Below are 17,474 nucleotides of genomic sequence, written 5' to 3'. Positions count from 1 at the left end.
TACCTCTCCAGGAGATGCCAGGAGGAGAATTTGGAGCAATTAAAGTATACAATGCTTTCTCCCTCCAAGACCTAAGACAGATAAAAACAGACCTAGGGAAATTTTCAGAAGATCCAGAAAAATATATTGAACTGTTTCAAAACCTATGCCAGGTGTTTGACCTCACCTGGAAAGATATTATCCTGTTACTTAACCAGACTTTAACCTCCAATGAAAAGGAAGACACCATAAAAGCAGCTGAACAATTTGGGGATGACCTACAACTTGCTCATGCCCCAGGAGACCAAACTAGATCTAAACCCAACTATCCATCAGGAGCACAGGCAGTTCCCAGAAATGACCCCGACTGGGATCCAAATGATGAACAGGATGCTTGGAAAATTAGACACTTCCAAATGTTAGTCCTTGAGGCCCTTAGAAGAATCAAACAGAAGCCCATTAACTATTCCAAGGTTTCTGAAATTATACAAGGTCCTGAGGAAAGCCCAGCTATTTTTATGGAGAAACTCAGGGAGGCAATGAGAAAACACACCACCTTGGATCCTGAATCCACAGAGGGCCATTGACATTTAAAGGACAAATTTATCATTCAGCCGGCCCCAGACATTCGGAGGAAATTACAGAAATTGGCATATGGCCCTGATCAATCCTTAGATGATATCCTCCAACTTGCAATTTCCATTTTTTAGAATTGAGATGTAGAGGAAAAGAAGGACAAAGAGCGTAGAGACAAGAAAAAGACTGAAGCACTGGTCTTAGTCCTAAGAGGAGTTAGTTTCCCAGGTGATAAAGGAGGAAAATGGAATGTACCTCAGGACACAAAAGGGATTTGTTTCCATTGTGGAGAGGAGGGACATTTCAAATGGGAATGTCCCCAAGCCAAAAGGCCATTGCTGGAGCCCTGCCCCAAGTGTCAAGGCAATCATTGGAAAAGTGACTGTCCTCAGGGGCATAGGTCCTTGAGGCCAGACTCTTCCACACAGGTCTGACAGGGCCTGGAGCCAATTCTAATGGCTCCTGTAACTCCTATCACTATGCATGATCCCCAGGTATGCTTCTCCATAGGGAGCCAAGAGGTCAACTTCCTCTTAGATACTGGCACCAGTTTTTCAGTGCTCACCTCTTATCCTGGGCCTCTTTCCTCTAATCCTATAATGGTGCAAGGGGTGTCTGGACAGCCTATTACCAGAAAGTTTACTTCCCCACTGAGTTGTGAGTGGGATGGGATGATGTTTTCTCATGCATTCCTGATAGTCCCAGAATGCCCTACCCCTTTACTGGGAAAGGAACTTACTTTCAAAACTTCAGACTTCCATTACAATGAATTTGGGACCACAAGGATCATTGTGTTTACCTCTACTAGAATGTGATATAAACCCTGAAGTATGGGCCACTGAAGGCATGATTGGACAGGCAAAAAGCGCAATCCCAATTAAAATAGTCTTAAAGGAATCCCTCTGTCTTTCCACATCAGAGACAATACCCACTACGCCCAGAAGCAAAAAAGGGCTTATTAAAGATCATCTGGAACCTCAAACAGCAGAAACTTTTAGTACCTTGTAACAGCCCATGCAATATACCGATTTTGGGAGTTCAAAAATCAAATGGGGAATGGCGTTTAGTCCAAGACCTCAGAATAATTAATGAAGCAGTTGTTCCCCTCCACCCAGTAGTTCCTAATCCATATACTCTGCTATCTGAGATTCCAGCAACTGCTGCTTGGTTTACTGTGTTAGATTTAAAAGATGCCTTCTTTTGCATACCTCTGGACTCTCAGTCTCAGTATCTGTTTGCCTTTGAGGAACCAGATAGTGGATCTCAATTGACCTGAACAGTACTGCCCCAAGGATTTAGAGATAGCCCCCACCTATTTGGACAAACTGTGGCTAAGGACTTAGCAGAATTCAGAGATAAAACATCTGCAATTGTTCTCCAATATGTGGATGACATCCTGTTTTGTGCCTTCACCCAGGAGGAATGTAAAAAACTACTACAGAACTCTTAAACTTCTTAGCCAATCAGGGTTATAAAGTCTCAAACAGGAAAGCTTAATTATGTCAGCAACAGTTCCATACTTAGGATTACAACTATCTCAAGGAATCTGCAAAGTAGGACAGGAAAGAATAACACCCATAGGACAATATCCTCTGCCTCAGACCCAAGGCAACTCAGAGGCTTCCTAGGAATAACTGGATACTGCAGACTTTGGATTCCTGGGTATGGGGAATTAGCTAAGACTCTTTACAGTCTTCTGAAAGAAACTTTAAAATAAGGAGCAACCAACCTAATATGGGAACCAGAACATATTAAAGCCTTTAAGACATTAAAAGGGGCCCTACTCCAAGCCCCTGCCCTTAGTTTAACTACTGAAGAGAAATTTAACTTGTTTGTCACTGAAAGAGGGGGAATAGCCCTAGGAGTGGTAACACAAAAGAATGGACCTATTCAACAACCAGTAGCCTATCTCAGCAAGGAACTTGATATGGTATCTCAGGGATGGCCCCATTGTTTACGAGTAATTGCAGCTGTAGCCCTACTGGTCCCTGAGGCAATCAAAATCACCCTGGGAAGAGACCTTATTGTCTACACTTCCCATGATCTCTCAGGAATTTTAAACTTGAAAGGAGGACTATGGCTTTCAGACAGTCATCTTCTAAAATATCAGGCTTTACTTCTGGAAGGACCCATAACTCAGATAAGGACTTGTTCTACGTTAAATCCAGCTACTTTCCTACCAGAAACATCAGAGGAAAGTCCTGAACATGACTGCCAACAGGTCCTAGCTATGAATTACTCAACCCAAGAAGACTTTCAAAACCTTCCCCTGTCTAATCCAGACCTCACCATGTTCACTGATGGAAGTTCCTTTGTGGAACAAGGAGAATGCAAAGCTGGATATGCTGTGGTGACCCTACATGACACTTTAGAAGCTCAATCTTTGCCCCCAGACACAAGCGCACAACTTGCAGAATTGATAGCCCTAACAAGAGCCCTGGAATTAGGGAAAAAACAGAGAATTAATATTTATGCTGACTCTAAATATGCCTACCTAATCCTGCATGCACTTGCAGCAATTTGGAAAGAAAGAGAATTTCAAACAACTGAGGGAACAGCTATAAAAAACTATATACAGATCTTAAAACTATTAGAAGCTGTTCATTTACCCAAAGAGGTAGCAGTAATCCACTGCCCTGGACATCAAAAAGGATTAGATGAAATAACAGAAGGAAATAGATGAGGAGATCAGCAAGCCAAAGAAGCTGCTAAGGGGACTTTACAACAAATGACAACCTTAGCCCCTCTGATATGGACAAGTCCTCTCCCAGAGATAAGGCCCCAATACACCCATAAGAAACACAGCAGGCTTTATCTAGAGGAAGTAACCTCTTGCCTTCTGGGTGGATTCAGATGGAATATAACCAACTTTACTTACCTGCTAATTCCCAGTGTAAGATTTTACACACCCTACATCAATCCTTCCATCTGGGAGAAGAAAACACTCTCAAATTAACTCAAGAGATATTTGAAGGGAAGCATATTTCAAAAACAATCCAACAATTAATCAAAGCCTGTGAGAAGTGCCAAAGGAATAACCCACTTAACTCTGCCAAAAAGTCCCCAAGGCTACAAAGGACAGGACAATTCCCTGGAGAAGACTGGCAACTTGATTTTACTCACATGCCAAAGAGTAATGGATTTCAATATTTATTGGTTGTGGTAGATACCTTTACAGGTTGGACTGAGGCCTATCCCTCCAGAACTGAACAGGCAGGAGAAGTAATCAAAGCCTTATTACAGGAAATAATTCCTCAATTTGGGCTGCCCTGCAGCCTCCAAAGTGACAATGGAGCTGCTTTCAAGGCTGCTGTCACTCAGGGAATATCCAAATTCCTAGGCATAAAGTACCATCTCCACTGTGCATGGAGGCCCCAGTCCTCAGGAAAGGTAGAAAAGACTAATGACATCCTAAAGAGGCACCTAAGAAAACTCACTCAAGAAACTCACTACCCATGGCCTAAAATGCTTCCTCTAGCCCTACTCAGAATCAGGAATACCCCCAAAACATTAGGGCTCAGCCCATTTGAGCTGCTATATGGGAGGCCATTCCTAAGAAATGATATCCTTAAAGATCAGGAAACTGCAGATTTAGTGGCTCATATCACAAAGTTGGCCAAATTTTAAACTGAAATCTGTAAATATCACATATCAAAGGCAATCACTTCTCCATCTCTGTATGAGCCTGGAGATCTAGTCATGATAAAAACAGTATCTTCAAGTTCTCCAAATTTAGACCCTATTTGGAAAGGACCTTTTCCTGTAATCTCATCTACCCCCTCTGCACTAAAAGTGCTGGGACAAGAGAACTGGATTCACCACTCTTGAGTTAAAGCCTGTCATCCTGAGTCGACTCTCAAAGAAACTTCCTCCCAAGGAACTGAGGAATGATACTCCTGCACTCCAATAGAAGACCTAAAATATCTCTTCTGCAGAGACAATGGTGATATGTAAACTTTTCTTTTTCTCTTTCTTTATTATTGTAGGCAGGTCCACTGAAACTAATTCTTTCCTAAATTGCGCCCAGCAATATGTCACTAAATTACAGAAAGATAATTGCTGGATATGTGGACTATTACCCCTTTCCAGCACCTCTGGACTACCTTGATGGATATCTCCTCTACAGGGAGATGACTGGACAAATTTACAGTCCTTAATATTAGAACAAAAGAAGGAAAGACCCTCCTTACAAACTGCTACTCGTGACAATGTTAGCTTATGGCCTATCAATGAAACTCTATCACTACCAGGTCATAAAAAGGATTTCACTTTAGAGCAGACCAATGTTCAAATTTCTACTGCTGTTAAGTCACATGCAGGCCCATTTACTTTTAACTCTCCACCACCACCACCAATATGTCACAGATACAAAGATGGTTTTTATCAGGTTTGGGATGGAAATTTATGGCTCACATCCACCATTGGGCATCTAAACCAAAAGGCCCCAATCTGTTGGAAACAGCATAACCATACTTATGATATACAGCCTAATAGTACTCTAGAATTAGGATGGACCCCAGAGTCACAATGCCAACAAATTGCAATTTTACAATCCAATGATTGGTTTGGAACTAATTGGCTCTCTAGACCTGAAATTAGTTGGTTAGCACCCAATGGAACACAATGGATATGTGGAACTAACTTATGGCCCTGGCTTCCCCCAGGCTGGATAGGAAGATGTACTATCGGGTACCCCTGGATGCAAGGGAGATGGACCCCAAGTATAGAACAACCAGCAAATCTCCCCAATCTCAAACATAGATGGGGATGATCTGTTTTTTGTTGGTATGATCATTTAGCTTCAATGTTTATCCCACAAATTGGATTAGAAAGTGTAATGTGGCATGTGGAGACCCTAAACAATTATACCCAAACCGCTCTCCATGACGTTGAAGAAAGCATTTCTCTCCTTAACACAGAAGTGACACTCATGAGGAAAGCTGTCTTACAAAACCGAATGGCTTTAGATATCCTCACTGCAGCCCAAGGCAGTTCTTGTGCCATTGTTAGAACTGAATGCTGTGTTTACATCCCTGACAACTCTACCAATGTAACTGACATCCTTAAATATTTACATTCTCAGATAGAGGCCATGTCCTCCCCAGACTCATCATGGGAACAAATTCTTAGCTCCTGGTTCTCTGGTACCTCCTGGTGGAAAACATTATTAGTCTCTATAATCATCATCATACTCATTGGCGTGTTTGTATGCTGTGGCATTTACTGTTGCATTAATCTTATCCCAGTACTCATGACTTGTTGTTTCTCTTATAGACCACCCATCTCTCAAATGACCCTCCAGCCCAATACTCCTCAACCAGACTTTTACCGTGGACCCCTCAATAGACCTGATTTCTAAAAAGGAACTCCAAGCTGCTTGCCCCACACCACCCACTTCCAGCTCAAAGAAGTCAGAGCAGTCATCGTCCCCCTTCCCCAGCATCATGGAGTTCCTAAGATTAGAGGGGGAAATGAAGCCAGAATTGGTGACAGGCAGTTAGTGTAGAAATAGGAAATCAGGTCAGATCAAGAAAATGGAGGCCATAAAGCCATCTGCCTCTGGAAGTTGGAGACTGCCATGGGAGAATGGAATGTCACAGACCTGCAGAACCCATTGATAACCAAATTTACCTGCCCTTGTCAGAGACTACAGGCAGGAAGGTGCTGATTAATGCCCCCTGGGCCCTTGCCTGTCTGAATCACTTTGACCCTCCCCCTGCCCCATCCGCTTTTCACTTTTTACATCTCACCTGCAAAAACAGGCCTAATCCTGTAGGCAGGAAGGGAAGAGATAAGGGAGAAAGAATGGGAGATTAAAACCCATAAAAAGGACAAGATTTGCTCATCCCATGGATTCTGCCTTTGGGTCCCCTTCTTCTACCTGGAGAAGTCTGCTTTTACTTTTATTTAATAAAGCTGCATTTTCCACTCTACATTTGCCTCAGCGTGCTTCTCTGGCATTATACTTCAACACCTGAGGAAGCAGGACTCGTCACCGGTAAAGAGCGGTATCAATAATAAGTGCACATAAAATTAAAATTTAAAAAATGGATCCACATATTTTAAATTCACGTGATTTAAAAAGGTTCAATTTGGACTGTGGAGATAGCTCAGTTGGTAGAGTGCTTGCCTTGCAAGCATGAGACCCTGGGTTTGATCCCCCGCACTGCAAAAAAAAAAAAAAAAAAAAAAAGGTTCAATTTAATTGGGTAAACTAATAAGAGTAAAATGTCTTTGAAATTAACTCACAAGTCTATAGGTGGTCAAACTAATATAATATTAATGTTTATAAATGCCTAATATCAATTGATTCTAGGACTTTTCTTCAACAGTAAAGAGTCAGCAAATACTGTTCAATACTCTTGTCTAGTATCTTGGTTTTACAGTAAAATAAGTAAATTAGACTTAACATATATAAGATTACTCAAATGGGTTTGTTAGAGACATCTGATTAATTTGCAAAGTTAAAATGCTAATTATTAAATAATATCCAGTACTCTTAACTCCTTAAATTCCAGGGGGTAACATACTTAAACGTTATTGGTGTTTTCAAAGATTGGTGGATAAAAAGGGTTTAAAGATTGTTTTGTGTTATCACTAAACACAATGTAACTAAGAGTTAAGTCCTTATAGGTACAATTCTATATACAAAGAGTTCCAAAAGTTTTAATTGTGTTTCCATTAGAGTACTATAAACAACAAAGTGTTTCTGGGCAAGAAAATGCTTATGTGGTAAACATGAGGGTCTAAGCAAGTGCTAAGACAATCTATGTGTAAGTAAAGGGCAAATTTCAACAAGTGTGTAACTAAGTTGGTTACATGTATGTGAAACAATCAGTTAAAGCTACTTAAGATATTTCCTGAGGTCAAATACTAATGTATTGATATAAACCAAAGTTCAATCTATATGTTAAAATGACAAGGATTTCTTAGGAACACTAATTTACTCTTAACATCATGTCTGTTTTCTTCTTTAGAATAATTACTCTTGAAAATTAGGGTTTAAACAATTATGGTTAAACAACAACTGTTAGAGTATTGTACTACGTTACAGAGTCTAAAAGAAGCAATAGTTAAATGCAAATTAAATAATACACTTTTGTTCACATGCTAGAATAAGTAAAGACTGGAAGCTACAAAAGAGAGATTCTTAGATGAATGTGCCTAATAATTATCAAGAGAAACAGCCAGAGTCAGAAATTTTTAGTCAATTTAAGGCCTACAGACCTTCCTAAGCTACACAGGTAGGCTCAATCTATGCTTGCTAGTATGATTATCTAGCCCTAAATAACAGAAATATAGAGATCTCTACTAAACACAGATTATACCAATAAAATAATATTTTACAAAAATCAGATGACATCAAGTAGCTTAGCTATATTTTCTGGGGACATCAATGACATTAAAGGTTACATGTTGTATTTACATTCCTGATAACTTGGACAGTGTCAAGGTTCCCACACAAGGTTCCTTTCCAGCCTTTGCTAGGCCTTATTATGGGAACAATTTGTCAGTTCTTCTACCTCCTGGTGAGGGATTATTGACTTCTGTCATCTTCATGATATTCATGGACATGTTCCAGATTCTGCAACATTTATTTTGTATTAATCTCATTTCAGTACTCATGTCTTTTGTTCTTCTCACATAGAAGCACCCACCCCCAGATGCCTTTACAACCTGCTCTTCCCCAACAAACTTCTACCTTGGACCCCTTGATTGACCTGATTTTTAAAAGGGAACTCCAAACTGCTTGCCCCACACTGCCCCCTTCCAGTTTGAAGCAGCCAGAGTGGTCATCACTCACTCCCTGTCCTTAAAGCAGTAAGGAGTTCCTAAAGCAAAAGGGAAAAATGAAGCCAGAATTGGGGACAGGCAGTTAGTGTAGAAATAGGGGATCAGTCAAATTGAGGAAATGGAGGTCATGAAAACCATGTGCCTCTGGAAGTTGGAGACTGTCCCTGGGAGAATGTAATGTCAAGCATTTGCAGAGTACATTGGTTATCAGATTTACCTGGCTGAATCACATTGGTCCTTCTCCTGCCCATTCACTTCTCACTTTATGCATCTCACCTGCAAAACTAGGCCTAATCACACAGGTGAGAAAGAGAGATAAGGGGAAAAAAACTGGAGAAAAAAGAGACCTTAACCTATAAAGGATGTAAGGTGTGCTCACTTCTTGGAACTTTAGAACATCAGCTGTGGTCCCCTTCTCCCTCCCGGGAGAGGTCTCTGTTATCAACTTTAAATAGAACATGTTTAACATGCTGAATCCTACTACAGTGTTAGGATTAGCCTGTATACTCTTCCTTATAATAATTGCAGTCCTTAAATGTTTGTGGTCCATTTTCAACAAGAGACTCATGAGGGTTCAGGTTAATGAGGTCCTCCTGAAGGAATCTCTTGTCCTAGTTCTTGGTTCACAGCAGTTAATGTCTCAAGTATGTAAACTTGCAGAGGGGAGCATTCCACTCTGACCACCTATGAATATAAACAATTGTCCCCAAATTGGGCCATCAAAATAGACAATGGAACTGCACACACTTCAAACAAATTCAAAAGTTGGGCATCTACTCAGAATATCAAAGTAATTGCAGGAATTCCATACAATCCACAAGGGCAAGGAATTGTAGAAAGAACACACCATACCATAAAAACTCAGTTACAAAAAGAAAAAAGGGGGAAAAGGAGGAACACATATGCCCCCATCATACACACTCTATCACATTCTGTTCACTAAGGAAAGAATTGGGATTCCTTTCCCGGTAATACTCCTCTGCCATTGGTGTACTGGAAAGACTCCCTATCAAATCACCTTTGTGGACCACACCATTTACCAACTCAGGGGTGAGATTTTGCTTGTGTTTTCCCAGAAAGTGAATCTACACCAATTTGGACACCAGCCAGATCGATCAAACCCACTACATCATATGTAGGGCAACAAGAAAAGATGTTGGCAAACCTTGATGGAGGAACTGAAGAGACTCGATCTTGAGGACACAGAGGGCTCCTCAACTATGCAAGGACAATCATCAAAACACAACAAGAAAAATGAAGAAAAGAGGTCAACATGCACCTCCAGTAACTTGGGGGGTGATTAAAAAGGGTAACTCAGGAGGCTCAACAAATGTCTCCTGATGGTGATACTTCCCCATCCACTTTGTTTTTAATAATGTGTGCTATTATCACTGCCAACTCTCACTGCACTGGTGCAACAATTATTGGGATCCCCAATCCATTCACAGGTGATGCCATTAGGCTTAGATGCAGATGTCCTGCCTTCTATCTTAACTTCTAATACTTCCATGGACATTCCTGCCACTTCAGCACCTCCTTGTCAAGCTCAATTTAATACTACTGCTAACACTACTGGCAGTTGGCTATTCGTGAAGTTGTCCAATTGTTTCTCCACTCCTGAGCTCTCATTATGTAATCACGTGATCTGCTTATGCCCTGATACTCTCCTAGATCGTACTATTGGAAACATCACAGTTCTTAGATAGGTTAAATTAACTTCTGTATCTAAGAATAGTTCTACAAATGTCTTCCCCGGTTTGCATGTCTGCCCATGGATTCTTGCCAATACCACTAAAAATGAAAACAGAATTAAACCATTGGCAGACATCCATCCCCACCAGTGTGTGCAGAGTCACACTCCTTTTAGAGTTACCCAGCAGCTTTCATCCTTTGCCAGACCTTTAGTAATAAATGCCTCAGAACCCGCCACAAGCTCACAGAAAATGTATTATAATTCTTCTGGAAGTGCCTCACTGTTAGGTACTCTATTATGTAATCAGCAAAGATGTTTAGATATAGGACCTATGCTTTTCCTCAATGGGACTCATTTTAATGGAACATCTTCACAAATGTTTAATTGCACCTCTCTGTGTTCAGCATCCATTTTATTACATTGTCTCTAATCAAACCACCAATATGTCTATATATTGTCATGATTCTACACAGTGCTTCCTGACCAATTGTTGGTCTCCTGGATTTTCAACTGCATTGTTAGCTAGAGTACCTCCTTACATTTGGGCTATATCAAATGGCACTCATACTATTCAACCAATAGTTCTTACTAAAGATGTATAGTTAATACCTGCTAAAAGAGATTTTGGACTTATTGCATTGCTTGCAAGTATCATCATTGCTGCTCTAGCTGCTTTCAACTGCTGCCACAATAGCCTTAGTACAAACTGGTGCTAATGCCACAGTGCTAAATGCACAGGCTACTAGAGTCAGTGAAGACTTCGCTCTTCAACACCAAACTAATACACTAATACAAGGGGTATCCTAAATTTGCAGCAACAAATAGATCTCACAAATGAAAGAATGGATATCATGCAAATGACAATGTGTTTACAATGTAATCCCTCATTAACCTATGTTTGTGAAACTATGGTAACACTTGACAATGTGACTAAATGGAGGCAAGAATTAAGTACATATTTAAGGGGTCCTTGGAATGCCCAGTTTCAGAACTTAACACTCAAATTAGGTCATGCAATCATGTCAACCAATGAAACCCGAGCCCACCTTGAACTGAATGCTTCTTTCTTTACATGATTATGGAATAAAATCACCTCCATATTTGATCCTGTAAATATTGCATTACTTGGGCTCTTCCTTGCTGGCATTGTAATATCATTTCTATGTATTCGCTGCCATTGTAACAGAACATCAAAAATTGAAACTAGACAGGTCATGTTAACTCAGGTTATGATGTCAAAAAAAAGGGGGGGGAATGAGCAGAATCCTGTGGTGTACCAGGCATGGATACAAGGTATGGACTGGGCTTGAGCACAGAACACTGGGCTCTCTTCATGTCACATCAGTACACTCTGTGATGACCTACTGCATCTTGAGCCTTCCTGGTCCCCAGTAGAAGTCTGCTCTTCCCTGTAGTACAGTATTATAAACAGTAAACTGAGCACTGGCCTGGCTGTCTCATTCATATGATTGGTTCTCACTCCATATATAAACTATTGCACTTCCTGAATAAATAAAGACTGTGTCCCAGAACCTGGATCCTGGTGTCTGAATTAAGGGGCACCATCACACTCACTCCTTCCTGAGAAGCCAACCCACATTTGACAACATGTATCCTCAAGCATTTTCAAATTGTAGCATCCTTATTATTTTCTGGACTGGCTATATCCACTGCCACCCCACAAGGTGCCTAGAGTCTCTGCTTTCCCTCTTTCAGTGTGACTTCTTTCAAACAGGTCTTCTTGTATCATTCTAGACCCTGCAAAGCATGAGCCACTCATTACCAGAACCATGGTAAATATGAGACATCATATCGTTCAGCCAATTCTGCACTGTATCTCCTCAGACCCTCCATCCAAATTAACAATAGTCTAGAAAAGGGCTTCATTCCTCTTGACACTGGACCTCCAATGATACTGGGAGACTAGGTTGCACACTCCCGTATTTCCTTCTGAATGTTGTCATCAGGAGCTAACACATATGCATCCCCAAATCACACAATTGGATTTCAAGTCATTTGCAACCTGATACTGAAGAAAACTGAGTGAGAAGAGCCAGGGCCAAGGGCGGCTGTCTCTGGTCCTCACCTCTTGCATTTCCAGATGACATTGAGGATGACATGGGAAGTGCTGAGCTGTGCAAGACCACTTCAGTTGCACATATCTGGAGTGTGCCCATGAAGCCTGGTAATTTCCAAAGACTAGTGCAGTTGTCATTTGGAAGTTCCTGCCATTTGCAACCTGGTGAGCATTGTCTTCTTGAAGAACTTGCTGATGATATAACCCTACAAGCATTGTCATGAGAAGGAGCTCACCTATGAGTTGTTGTGAGTTGACTCAAGTCAAGGAACATCTCCTGCTAAGAAACACAGGTGACCCGGAAAGCACTGCTAACTTTGACCGCATCTCCATTCTGAAAGTCTGATTGGAAAAGGCTTGTGTGTCCAACTGTCTTGTTTTCAACTGTGCTGATTGAGTTGATGAAGAGAGGAGAAACAGATGAGAGGAGGGAGGGTTGGCATATTCAAAAGAGCCTTTCTCTCCCCTCCCTGTCTGAGGATCTGGAAACTCAAACCATGGTCCTTGCACATGCTAGGTGAGTGCTCTCGAAGAGGAGCTATCTTTTAGCTTTGCAGTACCCGCTTTTAGGTACCCTCTAGATCCCCTACTGCTGTGACTCTGTCAAATTCTCTGCAGAAAACCCAGCCCCAAACAAAGCCAACAGATTCCTTAGAAAATCTTCATCTTCCTTTCCACAGCAATCCTGCAAGGAACCTTTCCTGCACATCAAGACCCACAGTCAAGCGGTGCATCATGAGGGGAAATTTTATCCCTATATATTGAAGGAGGAAAAGGTTTGCAGCTGAGCACTGAGAAGAAAATGATGTCAGTGAGCATGGAGTTTGGGTGGGAGGAGGCAGAAAGAGAGGCAGGCTTATGTGAGAATCAGAATATGCTCAGGTTGTCAGTATGAAGGGAGATATCGGGGATCATTCACACCTGGAGCCCTAGTCATTCCAATCACAATCACTGAATCCTTCCTTACTCCTCTTTTTCCTTCTGGCATTTCCTTGGAAAATTTCTAACCAGGAGATATCTGGGCAAAAGGCACAACTCAGTGGAGGTGCTGGATCTTGCCTCACATCTTATTTATGGATGAGGAAGAGGAAGGTGTTTCTCATGGGCAAAGCCTGTTTCCCTAAATGAGGGAATGCCTCAAAAACACAGCCAGACCCTGTCAGTAAATTTAAAGAAGAAAAGGGAAGTGGTTATGGCTCATGGGATCTGGGGTCCCAGGATCGATATTTACTGGCAGGAAGAAAAAAACATTTTCATGCAATGTCCACCTGCTGCTAGTTAGCTTTGTACCTCCTTCTCTCAAGATTCAATGGAGTGAGATAAGTGACTGAAAGTCATATCCTGAATATCTCAATCCTTCAACCTCAATCTGTTCCCCTCTGAAAATGGCCTGAATTTGGGTTTCCAGTGTTCTTGTTCCCTGAGAGGGAAAGATGGGAGAGCGACTCTATTCTCAGTGGAAGGGGCAGGCTTCAGGCATGGCAGGTGTGAAGGGTGCAGAGGTTCCAGGCTCTGGTAGGAGCACACACTTTCTCTCTCTCCCCAGAGGCTTTCTCTGGGCCTTGGGCCACCTGGATATTGAGGAGTGGTGTCTTTGACCTCATGCCTGCACATCAGACAGCGACTGAGGTCACAGAGGAGCAGCTGGACAGCTCAGTGGCATCACGGTTCCCATAGCAATCAGAGATGCTTCAGATCCTTGGGGTTTCAGATGGAAACTGAAAAGAAATGCCAGCTGTGGGGTGATGGTAAGAGGAAAGAGAAATGGAGCCAGGGCCAGGGACCTGATCTTTCAAGAAATGGGATCCTAACCTGTTGACCCAGTTGAAGTGGAGCTATCAGGCTTGTGGGGTGCAGTCGAGTGGGCCAGGAATCGCTCCCAGTCCAGGCAGGTCAGGGGACCCAGCTGAAGCCTGACAACTCGCACTACACTTTAGGCCTCCTAGGTGGTGCTGTGTTGGTTTGGCTGCACCGGGCATCATGACAGCATGGTCACCTAGTAACTGCTGTGGGCAGGGATCCCCCATGAGGTGTGGGGGACCAGGCAGGGATGGAAGGCTGCATGAGTTCTGGTCACTCACCATAGCACTGCCACATTGGCATTGCCCTCCAAAACCACTTCTCCAGGTCTGCACACCCGGGATTTGTCCGAGTCAGGCAACTCACCTAGTGTCCTAGCAGCCACAGGGCATGATGGATGCTGACAGCTCAGGGCAGGGGAGCTTGCAGCACTGCTCCCTGGCTTAGGTGCTCCTTGAATTGGGAAACATCACACCCTGTCTGGTCGGTTGCCTCTCCTTTCCAAGATAGCCCTAACAGGAGATAGCTGGAACCTGGGGAGTTGGTCTTCCAAGTGCAGGTGTGTGGCTGCTGTGATAACTCATGAGGAGACCAGAGAGTCATTCAGTCAGCATGTTGGAAGGAGGACAGGGGGGTGCTGCCAGGCAAGGAGAGATGTTCTGTGCTCACTCCACCAACCAGGGCCAACCAACTTGGCTGCTGCCTTACAAGTGGACTGCACTCAGAATTTGTCCTGCCATGATTTTTCCAGATGTCCTGAAACCCACCTTCAGAGGCAGTAATATCTAGCCCTTCTCTGTTCACCCAAGGGTTCATTCCCTTGACCAGGCTGCTGCCTCTGTGGCACAAGGCCCTCTGAGAAATGGCCTATTATCAGTCCATGTATGATGCAGAGTACAAGCCAGTGCATGAAACAAGAGCCTTCCCTTGGCATGAAGAACACATTTTCACAGGGCAGAATACCAAAGGTGAACAGGCATTGTGCTGAATGAGAAATAGCACAAAGCTTCAAGGCTGAGTATTCCAAACCGAAGGGTAAGGACCTTTGAGGGGCATGAATAGCACAAGAGTGTTGGTGTTGAAAACCAACTTCAGTAAATGGACACTAACAAAATGTTTAAACTTTGCTTAAGGTCTATGTCCAAATTCTAGGACATTTCTTTTGCTTCAACATCCTGTACAGATACAGGATGTAGTCAGTGCCAGATCATTCTGTGAGCAACCATCATGACTGACCTTAATTCTCCCAGCAAGGACTTCAATGCCCTTGTCAGTTCCTGGCTCTTTCCTTTTGATTGCAAGTGACAGCTGATATGCTGATTTTATTTTTTTCAGCACAAGACCTCTGAGGAAAGGCTTTCCTTACTCCACACCCATGACTCAATTTACCCTCAATGTAAATGACTTTACATTAGGATATGCAGCACTGAAGCATGGCTCTCAAATTCAAGAATGCACCTCAATATCAGACATTTAGTCCAAACCATCCTGCTCAAAATTAAAAGTGCATACCCAAAATGGGCAAAACCTGAATATCAAAAGAGGACACATTAAAGAACATGCAAATGTGTGATAGGCCTTAGTGTGCAGGAAGAGTGTATCCTGGAGGCAGTCCCCAAGAACCGGTCAGGAGGGAGGAAGGTTGCAATATTTTTTTGGAGAGTACTGTGCTTTGTGTGTACAGCAGTGAGTATATGTGGAATGGAGACTTCTTACCCCCTTGGCCACAGACCCAACAGTATGCTGTCAACAAAGTATGTCACTCAAAGACTGGAAGCAACTGTGAGTACAAAGTTGGCCTCATCACACTGGCCAATGACTGTGAAGTGCTAATCACTCTAACCCCTGACACTGGCAGCATCCTGTCCATGCTCCATACCATTCAACCTAAGTGCAAGATCACTTTCTGCACTATCATTCACATAGCCCATCTGACTCTGAAGCACCAACAAGGCAAGAATCACAAGTTGTGCATCATTGCTTTTGTGGGAAGCCCCATAGAAGACAATGAGAAGGATCTGTTTAAACTGGCTGAGCACCTCAAGAAAGAAAAGTAAATGTTGACATTATCAATTTTGGGGAAGAGGAGGTGAACACAGAAAATGTGATGACCTTTGTAAACACACTGAATGGCAAAGATGGAACTTGTTCTCATTTGGTGACAATGCCTCATGGGCCCCACTTGGTTGATGCTCTCATCAGTTCTCCAATTCTTGCTGGTGAAGGTGGTGCCATGCTGGGTCTTGGTGCCAGTGACTTTGAATTTGAAGTGGATCCCAGTGCTGATCCTGAGCTTGCCCTGGCTCTTTGTGTTTCTATGGAAGAGCAGTAGCAAAGGCAGGAGGAGGAGGCATGGTGGGCAGCAGCAGCTTCTGCAGCTGAGGCTGGGATTGCTACAGGTGGGACTGAAGACTCAGATGATGCCCTGCTTAATATGACCATCAGCCAGCAGGAGTTTGGCTTCACAGGGCTCCCTGATCTAAGTAGTAAGATTGAGAAAGAGCAGATTGCTTATGCCATGCAGATGTCCCTGCAGGGAACAGAGTTTGGTCAGGCAGAATCAGCAAACCTTGATGCCAACTCAGCCATGGACAAATCTGAACCAACCAAGGAGGAGGAGGATTATGATGTGATGCAGGACCCTGAGTTTTTTGAGTGTCCTAGAGAACCTTCTGGGTGTGGATACTGATAATGAAGTCATTCGAAATGCCATAGGCTCTCTGGACTCTCAGGCCACCAAGGATGGCAAGAAGGACAAGAAGGAAGAGGATAAGAAGTGAGACTGGAGGAAAAAGGTGGCAGAGCCTGCCCAGGGGACTGCATAGGGTGGAGTGGAATATAGGTTTAGATATGTTATCTGTAACCAATACGACCTAAATAAAGCTTGACAATTAAAAAAAAAGAGTGTATCCTCAAGCATTTGCAAGTTTTAGCATCCTTTTTATTTCTTAGACTGGCTATATCCACCACCAACATGCCACATGCCTAGTGTCTCTGCTTTCCCTCTTTCTTTCAAAGAGCACTTCTTGTGTCATTCTTGACCCTGCAAAGCACAAGCCACTCATTCCTAGAACCATGGTGCACATGAGAACATCATATTCTTCACCCAATTCTACACTGCATGTCTTCAGAACCTTCATCCAAAATAACAACAGTGTAGAAAAGGGCTTCATTCCTCTTGACACTGGACCTCCAATGATACTGGGAGACTAGGTTGAACATTCCCCCATTTCCTCCTGAATGGTATCAGCAGGAGCTAACACATATGTATCCCAAATCATACAATTGGACTTCAAGTCATTTGCAACCTGATGCCAAGGAAATCTGAGTGAGAAGAGCCAGGGCCAAGGGCGGCTGTCTTTCATCCTCACCTCTTGCTTTTCCACATGACATTGAGGTTGACATGGAAAGTGCTGAGTTGTGCAAGTCCACTTCAGTTGCACAGCATCTGGAGTGTGCCCAAGAAGCCTGGTAATTTCCAAAGACTAGTGCAGTTGTCATTTGGAAGTTCCTGTCATTTGCAACCTGGTGAGCATCATCTTCTTCAAGAACTTG

General features: G+C 42.8%; 1 pseudogene; it reads left to right on the top strand.

The window, feature by feature from the left end:
• Positions 1–16,699, top strand: part of LOC124973147 (26S proteasome non-ATPase regulatory subunit 4-like) — a 74,607-nt pseudogene extending 57,908 nt beyond the window's left edge.
• Positions 16,700–17,474: the final 775 nt, after the last annotated feature.

Source organism: Sciurus carolinensis (assembly GCF_902686445.1).
Source record: "Sciurus carolinensis chromosome 14 unlocalized genomic scaffold, mSciCar1.2 SUPER_6_x, whole genome shotgun sequence".
Lineage (NCBI taxonomy): Eukaryota > Metazoa > Chordata > Mammalia > Rodentia > Sciuridae > Sciurus > Sciurus carolinensis.
The sequence above is the reverse complement of the archived record's forward strand: the minus strand, read 5'-3'. Positions and strand labels throughout refer to the sequence as shown.